The sequence below is a fragment of the Gopherus flavomarginatus genome, chromosome 10 (genome assembly GCF_025201925.1).
Source record: "Gopherus flavomarginatus isolate rGopFla2 chromosome 10, rGopFla2.mat.asm, whole genome shotgun sequence".
Lineage (NCBI taxonomy): Eukaryota > Metazoa > Chordata > Testudines > Testudinidae > Gopherus > Gopherus flavomarginatus.
In genome coordinates this window covers 8,070,252-8,085,669 of record NC_066626.1, presented here as the reverse complement: position 1 = coordinate 8,085,669, position 15,418 = coordinate 8,070,252, and the positions used below count along the sequence as shown (strand labels likewise).

At 46.8% G+C, this 15,418-nt stretch overlaps 1 protein-coding gene across 12 annotated transcripts in view; it reads right to left on the bottom strand.

The window, feature by feature from the left end:
- Positions 1–15,097, bottom strand: part of MLPH (melanophilin) — a 90,600-nt gene extending 75,503 nt beyond the window's left edge. For 4 of the 12 annotated variants that reach the window (XM_050916534.1, XM_050916529.1, XM_050916530.1 and 1 more), the window contains exon 1: positions 14,933–15,095. The gene's annotated coding sequence lies outside the window, so the exon portion shown is untranslated. Of the gene's footprint in view, positions 1–2,130; positions 2,170–5,371; positions 5,392–14,932 lie in introns of those variants that run through there. The other 8 variants (XM_050916527.1, XM_050916526.1, XM_050916528.1 and 5 more) reach the window with 6 other exon arrangements.
- Positions 15,098–15,418: the final 321 nt, after the last annotated feature.

Below are 15,418 nucleotides of genomic sequence, written 5' to 3'. Positions count from 1 at the left end.
TTTCTTCACGTCTGCACTGGCGGTGCAAGTTTTCCATGTAGACCAAGCCCAAGAACCACCAGGCTTCTCAAACTAAACTGACAGCTTGATTTTCAGAAGAACGGGAGCCCAACGCTGCACACAAAAGGAGCGCAACTGCATGCCTATTTTGCACAAAGGGTTCCCACAACGGTACACAGAAATCAGACACTTGTGCATGCAAGTCAGGCCATCACTGGCTGGGTATCAGTGCAACTATCTGACTTGCAAGCGCCGCTGCAGAACTTACATATGGAAAAAGCAGCAGATACCAATAAGCCTGCTTAAATGATCCCACACTTTCACAGGCCTTGGGTGGCAGGCCAGTCCTCGCCCACAGGCAACTTGCCAACCTGAAATGTTCTCACCAGTAACTGCACACCGCACCATAGTAACTCTAGCTCAGGAACCAATCCATGCAACAAACCTCAATGCCAACTCTGCCCACATATCTACACCAGCAACACCATCACAGGACCTAACCAGATCAGCCACACCATCACCGGTTCATTCACTTGCACGTCCACCAATGTAATATACGCCATCATATGCCAGCAATGCCCCTCTGCTATGTACATTGGCCAAACTGGACAGTCGCTACGGAAAAGGATAAACGGACACAAATCCGATATTAGGAATGGCAATATACAAAAACCTGTAGGAGAACACTTCAACCTCCCTGGCCACACTATAGCAGACCTTAAGGTGGCCATCCTGCAGCAAAAAAACTTCAGGACCAGACTTCAAAGAGAAACTGCTGAGCTTCAGTTCATCTGCAAATCTGACACCATCAGCTCAGGATTAAACGAAGCCTGTGAATGGCTTGCCAATTACAAAACCAGTTTCTCCTCCCTTGGTTTTCACACCTCAACTGCTAGAACAGGGCCTCATCCTCCCTGGTTGAACTATCTCATTATCTCTAGCTTGCCTGCATATATATACCTGCCCCTGGAAATTTCCACTACATGCATCTGACGAAGTGGGTATTCACCCACGAAAGCTCATGCTCCAAAACGTCTGCTAGTCTATAAGGTGCCACAGGACTCTTTGCTGCTTTTACAGATCCAGACTAACATGGCTACCCCTCTGATGGCAGCTTCATTTAAGCAGTTTCGCCTTCATACTCCCAGTAAAACTAATGCATTGCAATGGAGCTTTCAGTTCTCCATGTCCTCAGCGTAGTAACTTAAGCAGCCTTAGAGATAGTTCAACAGGAATGAAATAGGAATGAGAGCTCTCATTGTGACAGCAATGAAGGATGAGGTGGTATGTGACAGTGCTGCTAACTCAAGCCAGGCAGAAAAGGGGGAGCCCCTCTCTGCGTTCAGCTGTATTCCACCACCACCCCCATATACACATACACCCTTTAACCCCTGCCTAGTATACATGTATTTTGCACTACAGCTGGGTGAAGTTTTTCAGAACACAAGTGGCAAATTCAGGTCAAATTCAGTGAACAGTTTCGGCTAAATAAATAAACTGGAAAAAATGCAAGAAGTTGCAAGGATTCAGTTTGGCCAGTTCCAAATGGAATGTTTCAACTTTTCCTTTTGAAACAGTGAATTTAGCAGGAAAAAAAACCACACCACCATAAAAACAAAAAAACCAGAACCACACTTGTGGGTGTGAGACAGGGGCCACTCACCTCTCATGAGTGCCCCCTTTGGGGTACATTCAAACCTGCTCTCTCTTGGCTGTGTCCCCTGTCAGCTGTTGCCCTCATCAGGTGGGTCTTCAGTGGCTCAGCCCTCTGGCCAAGTCACACCCAGTCAATGTGCATGAACTCCCTGTACCCTTGCTAATGTCTGCAACCCTGTCTCTGGGCTCATTTGTCAGCCCTTTCTGGGCTAGCTTTAAGTCTGTCCCTACCCAGGTACAGAGCAGTGACTCCAGGGCTTTCTTTGCCTTTAAATTCTAGCCCTGTGCTTGGGCTTCAAAATTAAACTTGTCCCCTTCTTGGGGCTTTGGCCACTTTTCCAGTGGGGGGGACTGCCCCCCCCCACTACTCTGGGTTCCAACCCACAAATAGCAACCACATACTGCTCTCTTTAATAGTTGCTGCTGCTATTCCCTGGGCCACTTCCCACAGAGCCCCTTGCTCTTCACCCTTACCTCAGGGTCTCTCCCAGGCCTCTTTACCTGTGGAATTTCACAGCCTTCCAGTCCTGCTTCCCCCTTCTGGTCCCAGCCAGCATCTGACCTGCTCAGTCCCTGCAGGGTCTTTTAATAGAGCCAGCTGGACTCTGATTGGCTGCTTCCCTGCAGCCTTTCTAGGCAGGCCTGGAGGACTCACCTTCACTGCTCCTTTTCTGGAGCGGGGTGTGGTAGGACCACAGGCCCTCCAGCAGGGAGCCTGAAAGGCCCTGGTACACCCTGCCACAGGGTCAAACAAAACATTTTGTTCAACTACAAACAAACAATTTTCTCCCCAGTTTCCCCCCCAAGTGAGAAAAACCAAAATAATTAACTTTTGGTTCAAACTGAACAATTAAAAAAAAAAAGATGTTTTGGTTTGGCCCCTGAACTGAAAAATCAATTATTTGCTCAACTCTATCGTGCACATTTTCCCAGACTCGACTTTCTGAAAATCAGGTCCCCAATGTTAATTCAAAAATCTGCTGTCACTCGATGTATCCATCAAGTCTTCTCGATATTATGGGCCAGATCTTCAGCTGGTGTGCATCAGTGCAACTCCAGGAATTTAGACAGAGCTATGCTGATTTATACCAGCTGTGAACCTGGTGCTGAAAGTCTGTGTTTCCTCACCAGGCCATCAGAGTGCAAGACTCCCTAATGGCTTGTGCACTCAGAACCGTGGCAAATCCCTGCAAGTGGCCAGGGAGAAGCAAGAGGTCCTCGGTGCTGCTGAAATTGAGATCTGAGTTTTGCAGCTCATGCCCTTCTCTGAGCTGAAAGAAGGCAAGAAAAACTAACACAAAGGATCCAATTGACTGCAGAGTGGAGAGATTACACTGTATCCAAACACAGCAGGCAGAAAGCCCTCCCTGCCAACCCCAAGGAAGCCTCCACTCATGTCAAAGACAAGTTCACTGGCTGTTGTTCGCTCTCTGGAACGATCACAGAGTCATAAGATGTCTCAGGTCTATAATCCCATTTTTCCCCTTCACCTGTTTGTAGTTTTCTACAGCGCGTCTATCGTTTGCATTTTGCATCCCTTCAGAACATTGCAACGACACATCCAGTACACAGCACGCGGGGAGAAAACAAGTTCAAACAACTTTAACTTCAAATTGGATCTACACCAGGCATTCTAGTTTTACATATTACTACTGCAACTTTTATTTAATGGTCCAATCTCATTTTGGATAGTGTTTAAGGCAAACCGTATCACAGTTATAACTTTATGCTAAGGAAAAAGGGCTCTCGTTAGTCTTTGAGCAATTGCTGGAGCAAACATCGTCACGACATTAACGAGGGTTAGAAATTGACGGATGCTGGGAATTAGAAAGGGAAGCTTTGGGGACTGACAATCCGCTAACACTCGCAGCGTAGGCTGTAATTTCTAAAGGCGTGTTTTCCGGATTTGACAGCAGTGTGTATGATTGACAGCAAACATTCAGATGGATAATGGGTATACTAGACACAACCTATATTGGAAACTAGTGAGATTATTTTTAGTCTTCCTCCTCCTTTAAATCCCAATCTTTATAAAATCTTGTTAGTCTCTTTAAGGGGCTACACTGTCGCTTTACCGCTAGCTTGGAAGGAAAAGTTGTGCATTGTTGCACGGCACCAGGTAGGGAACAGGACCCAAACTGTGGCTCAGTCATGGTTCTCCCTTGCTTCATGGGAGAAGTAAACCATGCACGACAGCCCGATGCCTAGGGCAGCTTCCTTCCCTCTCCATGTAGGCATGGCTGTGCTGGCTAGCGCATCAGGGATGAGGCGAATGGACTCAAAGCTCTGCCTGGCTGTTGTCTCCCGCCCATACTACAACATGCAATGAGGGAAGAGGCATATTATCGCCTAGGCCAACAAGCCCTAGGCCTAGGGCGGCAAATTTGCAGAGGCAGCAAATTTGCTTGTGCCCCCTACCCAACTCTGCTCCTTCCCCAAATCCGCGGCCCGCCTCCTCCCCCAGGCGCGCCGTGTTTCCTTCCTACCACCTTCCTCCCAGGCTTGCCACGCGAAAGCGCTGGGAGGGAGGGAGAAGCGAGTAGTGGTGTGCTCTGAGGAGGCAGAGCGGATCAGAGGTGAGCTGGGGCCAGCGGGTGCGGTGAGTAACCCGTGGGGGCGTGTGCCCCGGGAACTGCTCCCCGCCCCAGCTCACCTCTGCTCAACTGCTGCCATCCCTTGAGAGCGCCTCAACTCCCCTTCTCCCCCCTCCCTCCCAGGCTTGCCACGCAGAAGTGCTGGGAGGGAGGGAGGAGAAGCGAGTAGTGGCGTGCTCAGGGGATGGCAGAGGTGAGCTGGGGCCAGCAGGTGTGGGGAGTAACTCTTGGGGGGTGGGGGAGAGAAAGGGAACTGCTCCCTCCCCCAGCTCACCTCCACTCCACCTCCGCCATCCCCGAAGTGTGCCACAACTCTCCTTCTCCCCCGTCCCTCCCAGGCTTGCCACAGGGGAGCGAAGGTGAGCTGGCATGGGGGGGGGGGGATTTTTTGAGGGCCTAGGGGTGGCAAATTTGTTAATCCGCCACTGAATGAGGGTAGACCAAGGTACAGCCCCGTACTTCTATGGGTGGGCTCTCAGTGATTTTCTGATCTGCTTGACATAAAAACAACTGACTGATGCCAAAATACAAGGCAGCCGGTTTTAGGAATCCCCCTAAAATCATAGGAGCATTGCTGTTGATTGATGCAGTGATGCCATGCCATGTATTTATTATTCACATACCACTTTTTAAACTGTTATGAGCAAGATTCAGACGTTCTTACTCTGCTTTTGGTGTGTCTTTAACTAGGACCAGATTCTACTCGCACAAAGTTCCACTGACTTCAGCTGGAGTCAGATGCTATTCCATGGGAGGACAATCTGACCTTCAGGAATACAGTTAAAATGTTTTTCGGTTTGAGAATCAAGGAGAATCACTACTCATGTAGAGTAGTGGCTTACTCCAGAGGTAGCAGTCCCACTGCAATCAGTGGGAGCAACCCTGGAGTAAAAGTGTGAGAAAGGATAGTAGAATCTAGCCCTATGTCAGGAAGACAGGACTTTTGCCTTGAGAAACATAGCTTGACCATACCTAAGGGGAGTTAAATTTTGATCTGTTATAAACAGCGTAAATCTGATATACTGTCTTGGGAATTACATTAGTAAAGAGATATACTTTTATTATTTGGTACTGTTTGAATGGGTTAAATCAAAATATACAGAAACAAGACGCTATTGTACCTGCCTCTGTGCAGACGTTTAATACCTTGCGAAGCCAGCGGCACTGTAAATCAACAAAAATTAATGGTAACATGCAAAGTAAACAGAAGCTAAACCAACACAAGTTAATTCCTTTCCTATCTGACATGAGTTCAAGCATACAGCATGCACAGGTGTTTAATGACTTAAATATTCCTATTACAGCTAAGCAGCAATGGATAGGAACATAAAGCATTGAATGGCTTGGCATAAATTGGCCAGTGGGAACAATGCATGAATGCCAACCACATTCCAGGAGACGTGGCTGAGAATCAACAGGCAAATTCATCACTGATTTTAACGATACTGACTTAGTGGAGTTACATCCGGGATGAATTTAGTCCAACAAGTTTTGGGCATGAAATGCCGTTGTGTGGGGTCTGGAGTAAAAGCATTTCATAGACTCACAGAAGTCAGAGATGGGACCTAATAGTAAATTACCCAGGCCTCTTCCCTACTGCCGGCGCAGGAGCGCTTCCTACCGCACACTCCCAAAGCTTTACAAATCGATTGCACCAGAAACCCAAGCAGCCATTGGGCCAAGGAGTTATTTGGCCTTCGGAGACTATTCCACAGCCTCAGATATCTCATTGGTGGAAGATTTTCCCAGATATTCAGCCATAATGTCTTCATTTCACCCCATCGATTCTACTTCTATTCAAATGGTCTATGGTACAACCTCAGTGGCTCTCTGATACCATAAACTCGAAACTCTGTGGCAGCTTAATTCAACTCGCTTGCATTTAAATGAGCCATGGCAATAAATAATATGTCCATTATGGTAGTCCCAATGTTATTCTTTTGCTATCAATTCCATTTGTGCTGGGCCCACATTTTCAGGATTTCAACTACTGCAGGTTTTTCTAATAACTGCACTGTAGAAATTGTCATGGGGGAAAGCTAGGTGTTTCAGGAGCTAAGGAGGAAGCCCTTGGGATTTTTAATACCTTAGAATCATAAAAGATTACAGTTGGAAGAGACCGCGGGAAGTTCTAGTCCAACTCCCTGCTCAAAGCAGGACCAACCCCAACTAAATCATCTCGGCCAGCGCTTTGTCAAGCCAGGCCTTTAAAACCTCTAACGATGGAGATTCCACCACCTCCCTAGGTAATCCATTCAGTGCTTCATCACCCTCCTAGTGAAATAGTTTTTCCTAATATCCAACCTAGACCTCCCTCACTGCAGCTTGAGACCATTGCTCCTTGTTCTGTCATCTGCCACCACTGAGAACAGCCGAGCTCCATCCTCTTTGGAACCCTCTTCAGGTAGTTGAAGGCTGCTATCAAATCCCCCCTCATTCTTCTCTTCTGCAGACTAAACAATCCCAGTTCCCTCAGCCTCTCCTTGTAAGTCATATTCCCCAGCCAACTAATCATTTTCATTGCCCTCTGCTGGATTCTCTCCAATTTGTCCACATCCGTGCTGTGGTGAGGGGCCCAAAACTGGACACAGTACTACAGGTGTGGCCTCACCAGTGCCAAATAGAGGGGAATAATCATTTCCCTCCATTTGCTGGTAATGCTCCTACTAGTGCAGCCTAATATGCTGTTAGTCTTCTTGGCAATAAGGACACACTGTTGACTCATATCCAGCTTCTCATCCACTAATTCCCAGGTCCTTTTCTGCAGAACTGCTGCTTAGCCAGTCAGTCTCCAGCCTGTAGCGGTGCATGTGATTCTTCCATCCTAAGTGCAGGACTCTGTACCTGTCCTTGTTGAACCTCATCAGATTTCTTTTAGCTCAATCCTCCATTTGTCCAGGTCATTCTGGACCCTATCCCTACCCTCCAGCATATCTACCTCTCCTCCCAGCTTAGTGTCACCTGCAAACTTGATGATGGGATGGATTGCACCCTCAGCCACATCATTAATGAAGATGTTGAACAAAACCGGCCCCAGGACTGACCCATGGAGCAATCTTCTTGATATTGGCTGCCAACTAGACATCGAGCCGTTGATCACTAACAGTTGTGCCCGACAATCTAGCCAGCTCTCTATCCATTTTACAGTCCATTCATCCAATCCATACTTTTTTAACTTGCTGGCAAGAATACTGTGGGAGACCGTATCAAAAGCTTTGCTAAAGTCAAGATATATCATGTCCACCACTTTCCCCATATCCATACAGTCAGTTATCTCATCATAGAAGGCAATCAGATTGGTCAGGCATGACTTGCCCTTGGTGAATCCATGTTGACTGTTCCTGATCACCTTCCTCTCCTCCAAGTGCTTGAAAATGGATTCCTGGAGGACCTGATCTATGATTTTTCCAAGGACTGAGGTGAGGCTGTAGTTCCCCAGATTCCCCTTCTTCCCTTTCTTAAAGACAGGCACTATATTTGTCTTTTCCAATTATCTGGGACCTCCCTCGATCGCCACAAGTTTTCAGAGATAACGGCCAATAGCTCAGCAATCACATCAGCCAACTCCCTCAGCACCCTTGAATGCATTAGATCCGGCCCCATGGAATTGTGCATGACCAGCTTTTCTAAATAGTCCTGAACCTGCTCTTTCACCCCTGAGGGCTGCTCACCTCCTCCCCATACTGTGGGGCCTGGTCTACACTGCGCATTTACAGCAAATTTAGCAGTGTTAAACCGATTTAACCCTGCACCCTTCCACACAACGAAGCCCTTTATATCAATATAAAGGGCTCTTTAAACCATTTTCTGTACTCCTCCCCGACGAGAGGAGTAGCGCTGAAATCGGTATTGCCATGTCAGATTAGGGTTAGCGTCGCCACAAATCAACGGTATTGGCCTCCAGGCGGTATCCCACAGTGCACCATTGTGACCACTCTGGAAAGCGATCTGAACTCAGATGCACTGGCCAGGTAGACAGGAAAAGCCCGAAGAACTTTTGAATTTCATTTCTTGTTTGCCCAGCGTGGAGCTCTGATCAGCATGGGTGGCGATGCAGTCCCAAATCCAAAAAGAGCTCCAGCATGGGCCGTACGGGAGATACTAGATCTGATCGCTGTATGGGGAGACAAATCTGTTCTATCAGAGCTCCGTTACAGAAGACGAAAAGACAAAGCATTTGAAAAAATCTATAGGCTATGAAAGACAGAGGCCACAGCACAGTGCTGTGTGACAAGCCTAACGGAAAGCCAAAGAATCAAATGGACGCTCATGGAGGGAGGGAGTGGGGACTGAGGACTCCAGCTATCCCACAGTCCCCGCAGTCTCCGAAAAGCATTTGCATTCTTGGCTGAGCTCCCAATGCCTGAAGGGTCAAAAACATTTTCCCGGGTGTTTCAGGATATATGTCGTCAATTTACACCCTCCCCCCCGAAAGAAAAGAGAAAAAAAACATTTTTTGCCTTTTTTCAATGTCACCCTATGTCTACTGCATGCTGCTGGTAGACGCAGTGCTGCAGCACTGAACACCAGCATCCCCTTCCCGGTGGCAGACAGTACAATATGACTGCTATCCATCATCATCATCAGCCCATGAGTGCTCCTGGCTGGCCTTGGTGAGGTCGGCTGGGGGCGCCTGGGTAAAAACGGGAATGACTCCTGGTCATTCCCGGCAGATGGTACAGAATGGCTGGTAACCATCTTCATCGTAGCAACTGGAGGCTGAGCTCCATCAGCCCCCCCCTTTCATGTCTAAAGAAAAGATTCTGTACTGCCTGGACTATCATAGCAGAGGGAGGCTGGGCTCCTCTCCACCGCCACCCTTTAATGTCCTGCCTGGACTATCATAGCAGCTGGAGGCTTCCTCCCCCTCATTTTATCTCACTAAAAAGTCAGTGTTTCTTATTCCTGCATTCTTTATTACTTCACACAAATGGGAGGACACTGCCACGGTAGCCCAGGAGGGTTGGGGGAGGAGGGAAGCAACGAGTGGGGTTGTTGCAGGGGCACCCGCTAGAATGGCATGCAGCTCATCATTTCTGCGGGATCTCTGGGGCTCTGACACGGAGCGGCTGTGCCCTCTGGTTCTCTAGTACACTTGCCCCATATTCTAGGCAGGACTGACTCTATTTTTAGACAAAGCATAAAGAAGGGAATGACCCGGGGAGTTATTCCCATTTTTGTCCATGCTCCCCTAGCCGACCTCACTGAGGCCAGCCAGGAGCACCCATGACAGCAGCAGACGGTACAGAACGACTGATAACCGTCATCTCATCGCCAATTTACAATGGCATGGCAGATGGTGCAATAGAGATGGTAACCGTCTCTGCTACCTTGCAAAGGCAAATGAATGCTGCTGTGTAGTACTGCAGTACCGCATCTGTCAGCAACATCCAGTACACATACGATGACAGTGACAAAAGGCAAAAACGGGCTCCATGGTTGCCATTCTATGGCGTGTGCCAGGGCAATTCAGGGAAAAAGGGTACGAAATGATTGCCTGCCGTTGCTTTCACGGAAGAAGGATTGAGTGACATTTACCCAGAATCACCCGCGACACTGTTTTTGCATTGGGATCTCAATCCAGAATTCCAATGGACGGGGAGACTGTGGGAACTATGGGATAGCTATGGGATAGCTACCCACAGTGCAACGCTCCAGAAATCAACGCTAGCCTCGGTACATGGACACACAGCGCCAAACTAATGTGCTTAGTGTGGCCGCATGCACTCGACTTTATATAATGTTTTAGAAAACCAGTTTATGTAAAATCGGAATAATCCTGTAGTGTAGACGTACCCTGTGCTGTCCAGTGCAGCAGTCTGGGAGCTGACCTTGTCTGTGAAGATCGAGGCAAAAAAAGCATTGAACTTTTCTCCCCATCCTCTGTCACTAGGTTGCCTCCCTCATTCAGTAAGTGTCCCACACTTATCCCTGACCTTCTTGTTGTTGCTAACATACCTGTAGAAACCCTTCTTGTTACCCTTCAGATCCCTTGCTAGCTGAAACCCCAATTGTGCTTTGGCCTTCCTGATTACACCCCTGCATGCTGTAACATTATTTTATATTCCTCTCAGGTCATCTGTCCAAGTTTCCACTTCTTGTAAGCTTCCTTTTTGTGTCTAAGCTCGTTGAAGATTTCTCTGTTAAGCCAAGCTGGTCGCCTGCCATATTTGCTATTCTTTCTGCACATCAGGATGGTTTGTTCCTGCGCCCTCAATAAGGCTTCTTTAAAATACAGCCAGCTCTCCTGGACTGCTTTCCCCCATTAGCCTCCCAGGGGATCCAGCCCATCAGTTCCCTGAGGGAGTCAAAGTCTGCTTTTCTGAATCCAGGGTCCATATTCTGCTGTTCTCCTTTCTTCCTTTTGTCGCTATCCTGAACTCGACCATCTCATGGCCCTATAATAGGATTGCTCAAGTGCTTAGAAGTTCAGCTCATGCTTAAGTGCTCTGCAGAATCAGAGCATGTGGGACACACTGAACTGAAAATGCACCCTCTCGGCTGAATGGTAGATTGTAGGGCAAATCCTTAGCTGGTGCAAATGGTTAAGAGCTAGGATTTACACGAGCCTCAGATCTGCCCCAAAGGAGGCATGTGAAATAACATTAAGCTAACCTGCTTGAACATGTGAATTTACCTTCAAGCACAGACAATATGGGGGTGCGAATGTTGTGTCAACCTCCCCCTCTCAGAGGCAGTGAGCTTCTGAGCCCGGGTCAACACACTCAGACTCATGCCGAGGCACTAAAAATAGATGTTGCAGCTCGGACTGGAGCTCAGGGGTCTCTGAAGCCTGGGGAGGGAAGTGGCCTTCAGAGCGCAAAGCACAACTTCAAAGTGCTCTCTACACAGGTAGTTTTAGTGCAGTAGCGCCAGCCCTGTGAGCCCAAGTCTGCTAACCCAGCTGGGAGGCCCACTGCTGCGGGCTGTGTAAACACACCCTCTGTGCTCTAATTCCTCATCTGTAAAGTAGGAACAACATTCTCCTACCTCACAGGGGTGTCGTGAGGGTGAATATATTAAAGACGGCAAGGCACTCAGATGCTACAATAATGGGGAGCCATACAAATATCTTGACTAGACACAGGTCTGCTCGAGTTGAGGCCAATAGTGACTATATTTACTGAAAAGCTATTTATAGCCAGAGAAGAAAATCTTCAGCTATAGAAAACAGTAGCCCTGATCAAAGGGGTACAAATGAATTAAGCTTCTTTTTAAAAAGAAAAACTTTTCCATTTATCCTGATTTTTAATGTATCAGTTTTTAAAACATTTCCATGAAAACAGTTTGTGTTTACGTTCAATTGGTTCCCTGCAGCACTGGCAACCCAAGCCCCACAACAAAAGGAAACTGCTAGGAAACCGACAACCGGGGCTAGGATGGGTGAAATTGCGTAGCAGCTCTCCCCCTATTGTTTCAGTTGAGAGAAATGAAACAAGTAAATTCTAATATTTTAAAGTAGTGCAGTGAATTTGATTTAAAAAAAATCATTCCCTTTAATAATCGAGGTCCTAATTCAAGAAAGCATTTCTCTCCAGGACAGCACATAAGCATGTGCATGTGCTTAAATTCGATCCTGAATTTACATCCTAAAGTATTATTAGCAGCACGGGTGCAATTAACTTTTTTTTTAACCTGACAATGTCCCTTTAAAGAAATGAGCACTGGATCTTAGACCATGAGATATTTTGGCTAGAAATTCTCATGGTTAGTGCACCTCTCAAATGTATTTCAGGAGGCATCACTGTTAGGCCCCAACTTACTTCTGTTTCACACAATTTTGGTGTTCTCTTGCTCAAATTACTGAAAATTATTTGTATCAGAAATAAAGACCTATGAAGCTGAGCCTGCAGAAAGAGTTGGCTACACTAAAGGGAGGAATCCCTCAGATTTGTTAAATGTCCCACATGGCAATTTTTTTACTTCCTTCATTTTTGTCTTTGACACACATTCGGGCTTTGGAAGATGCAGCGATAATAGCTTCATTTCTAACCTCCGATTATATTAAGGAAAATCAACACACAGGTGATATGATAAATACTTCAACTCATCAGCTGTCTGTTTGCCATTCACGTGCTAGTCTTTGATCTAAGGTACAGTAACTAATTCAGTTACGTACTCAAGTCTTCCGGAATACATGCATTAAGATTAGACTCGCACAGCGATAAGATAATAGGTGCCCGATTCTCAGAAGTGCTGCGCTCCCATTAACTTCAGTGTGGGAAGTCAGCAATTCTGGAAATGAAACCTCTTTGGGACAGTGCCCAACAGTTTCCAGAAGAAGCAGGTGCAATCAAGGAAAGCCTGATATCATTGACTTAAAGTTGATTTGAGTGAAACAAGAGAAGAAACTAATGTTTATTGGACCTAATGATTAAATTAAAAAAAAAAAAGAAAAGTAAGCAGCATTACTGTAAAACTGCAATGTTTTGAATCATTAAAACTTCAGAATATCATAGTTGTGTTATATGGTAATAGCTGAACATATACTGTAGTGTGTCTGTTAGCATTTACATGATAAAATCAGCTACAATGGGTTTAAAACTCAAACACATGGGCTTGTTCATACATGACAATTAACCCAGAATAAAGTCAAGTGTACATTTAAAGTTCAAAAGCTATTCTGGAATAACTCCATATTTGCACATTTTATTCCAGAATCTGGTGGTTTGAAATCTGAGCAGTAATTGTACCTTTTTGGCTCAGCACAGCTTTAAAATAGGAAGGCCCGAAAACCCCACAATTGTTTTGTTTTCATAAGCCTTGCCGAGGAGCGGGGCCTTTTATAATTTTGAGAGAATCATGTAAAGAGTTGTTTTAAAAAGTATATAAGGAACAAAGCTCACAGAACATAATTTTAGTTCTTCTTAACCTTACATGTATTTATCAAATTATAAACAGTGGTGGGAGGGGGGAATAACTGATGGGGTGATAGAAAGTGAAGGAGGAAGACATGGCACAGGCAAAGTGGCTTCAGACCTTCATTGTTCTTTTAAAGACCTTTGAGGTAGAATAATTGCTCTCTGGAGATCACAAGACTCTGGCAGGGTGTCAAGCAGATGTCAACAATACGTACTCAGAACTATTTTTAATAATATCTACTCTCTCACACACCCTCCTCCCTCACATCCACGCCCTCCTCTTTAGGATGTGTTAATATTTGCAAAGCATTAGCACTCTGCGGCGTGCTATATTTAAGAGCCACAAGATCAATAAAAATATCCGTGCTTGGAAGCACCATCCTTGTTCCCTAGCTGGATGGTTGGGAATGGTTCTCCATTTAAAGACTCAGGAGCAAAAGACAGATTGAAGGTAAAGGAAGGGCCCAGTCTGGCATGGTGCGAGGTGCCTTCTATGTGCCCTCAGTTGCCAATGTAGACAGCAGGATTTGCGGGCACCCCGCACATGCCAGGATCCATTAACTGGCATCCCGTGCTCAGAGCACCTGTACATTCAACAATTTTTGATCTCCAAAAATGAAACTAACCTCCCCTCTAGACAAGGGCCATAAATAAGGTTCGTTTGAAATGATAAAACCTAAGATACTGAGAGTCTTCAAGCAAAGTTACTTCCCACTGCCACAGTGGTTTTATAGGAGTCAGCCCTACATGGGGCAGATTAGATAGTCACTCTGTTAACAATAATGGGAGTTGCCCCATTTATTCTGCTTACATGATGCTAAAAATTAACCTGTTGGGGCATGATCCCCTACCCCATGTACACCTTGTGGCTCTATTAAAGTCAACAGGAGTGTGCAGGTAAAAGTAGGCAGGATTATATCTTGAATGGCTTCTAGATTTATTCTAGATTCTAGAAATGGTGTATAAGCTTCCTTGAAGATCTATTCATAATTAATACTGCATTGCAAATGAAATTACCACACACAAAGTAATGATCCTTACATTTTCAGGGATTGCACTAGATTTACCCACACAGCTTCAGCTGAAATCGCTAGGCCAGCCAGCAGGTGGACAATTCCTCGATTTCTAGGTAAGCAGGCCTGGGTCTTAAACCCATGGGAGCATGGAGATGCAGACAGAGGAATCTACCCTGTTCTCCACAGCAGGCTCTTCGGAAAGTTCAGCTAAAGCAGGGCGCCGCCAGCCATGCGTATGACACGGAGTGCATGTGAAATGTAATGAACACACTTTACACTGGCATTTTGCAGCCTCAGGCTGGGTATCCACCACCATATTGAAAAGCGACCTAATTTCTGAGGCCGGCTCGAAGGGCGTTCAATGGCAGGGGAGCATATACCAGTTTCTACTGGTCTTTCCTGCTGATTAAACTAGCGTGGGACTTTGAGGGCCATTCAAGGCAGAGCTGGGAGAACTGGGCTGTGCTTCTGGACACAGTTTTAGCCTCTCTTCGTTACAGGTTAATCCAGAATGTAGCTCTCCTTCTTTCTGGAAATCTACCTGCTTTGAGCACCACCCCTCCCAAACTAAAAGGGGGATTTCTCTCCCCTCCTTTCTCCAGTCCCCAGGCTTACCTGGGCTGCTGTCACCATCCTTCACTTGCCATATCAGCTGCAGCAGCAGGGCAGCGCTGGTGACTGCTACAAGGCGGGGAAACTCTCAGTTTAAGAATTGATTAGCAATAGGAGCCCTCCCCCCTTTCCGATCAGATCCCCTGCTGAAACTCCTGCGAACTGATCACGAGAAGGCGCAGTTGCACTTTACCTTGCGAAGGGCTGCAGCCGATGTTGCTTTGATCTCCCTGCCCGGCTCGGTGGCAATCCAGTCCCAGGGGGTGGGGTTAAAATATGCGTTTGTCACATGCTCCCAGTGCTAGGTTCCCGTCCCCTGCCCTGGGGCTGGGCAGCACCAACCCCCTAATCGGTGCGCAGCGATCACATGGGCCAAGCAAACCAGCTGGAGCTGCCGCTGCAGAGACGCGCTGAGCTTGGGGGGGCACAAGACTCTCTCCACCACCACCAACCCCCCCCCCCCCCGTAAGTCAGTTTCTCAGGAGGAGCGACTCTTCGGAGATTGCAGTAAAGTGTAAGGGGAATAGACAGGAAATAGGGGGCCAAATGCAACCCTGGTGTAACTCTGTGGAAGCCGGTGCAGTTACACCAGAGAGGAATTTGGCCTTGGCACATCAAACCCCAGCCGCTAGCCTATTGCCAGACTTGTAATGCCTTTACAGGAAAGACAATTAAAAGA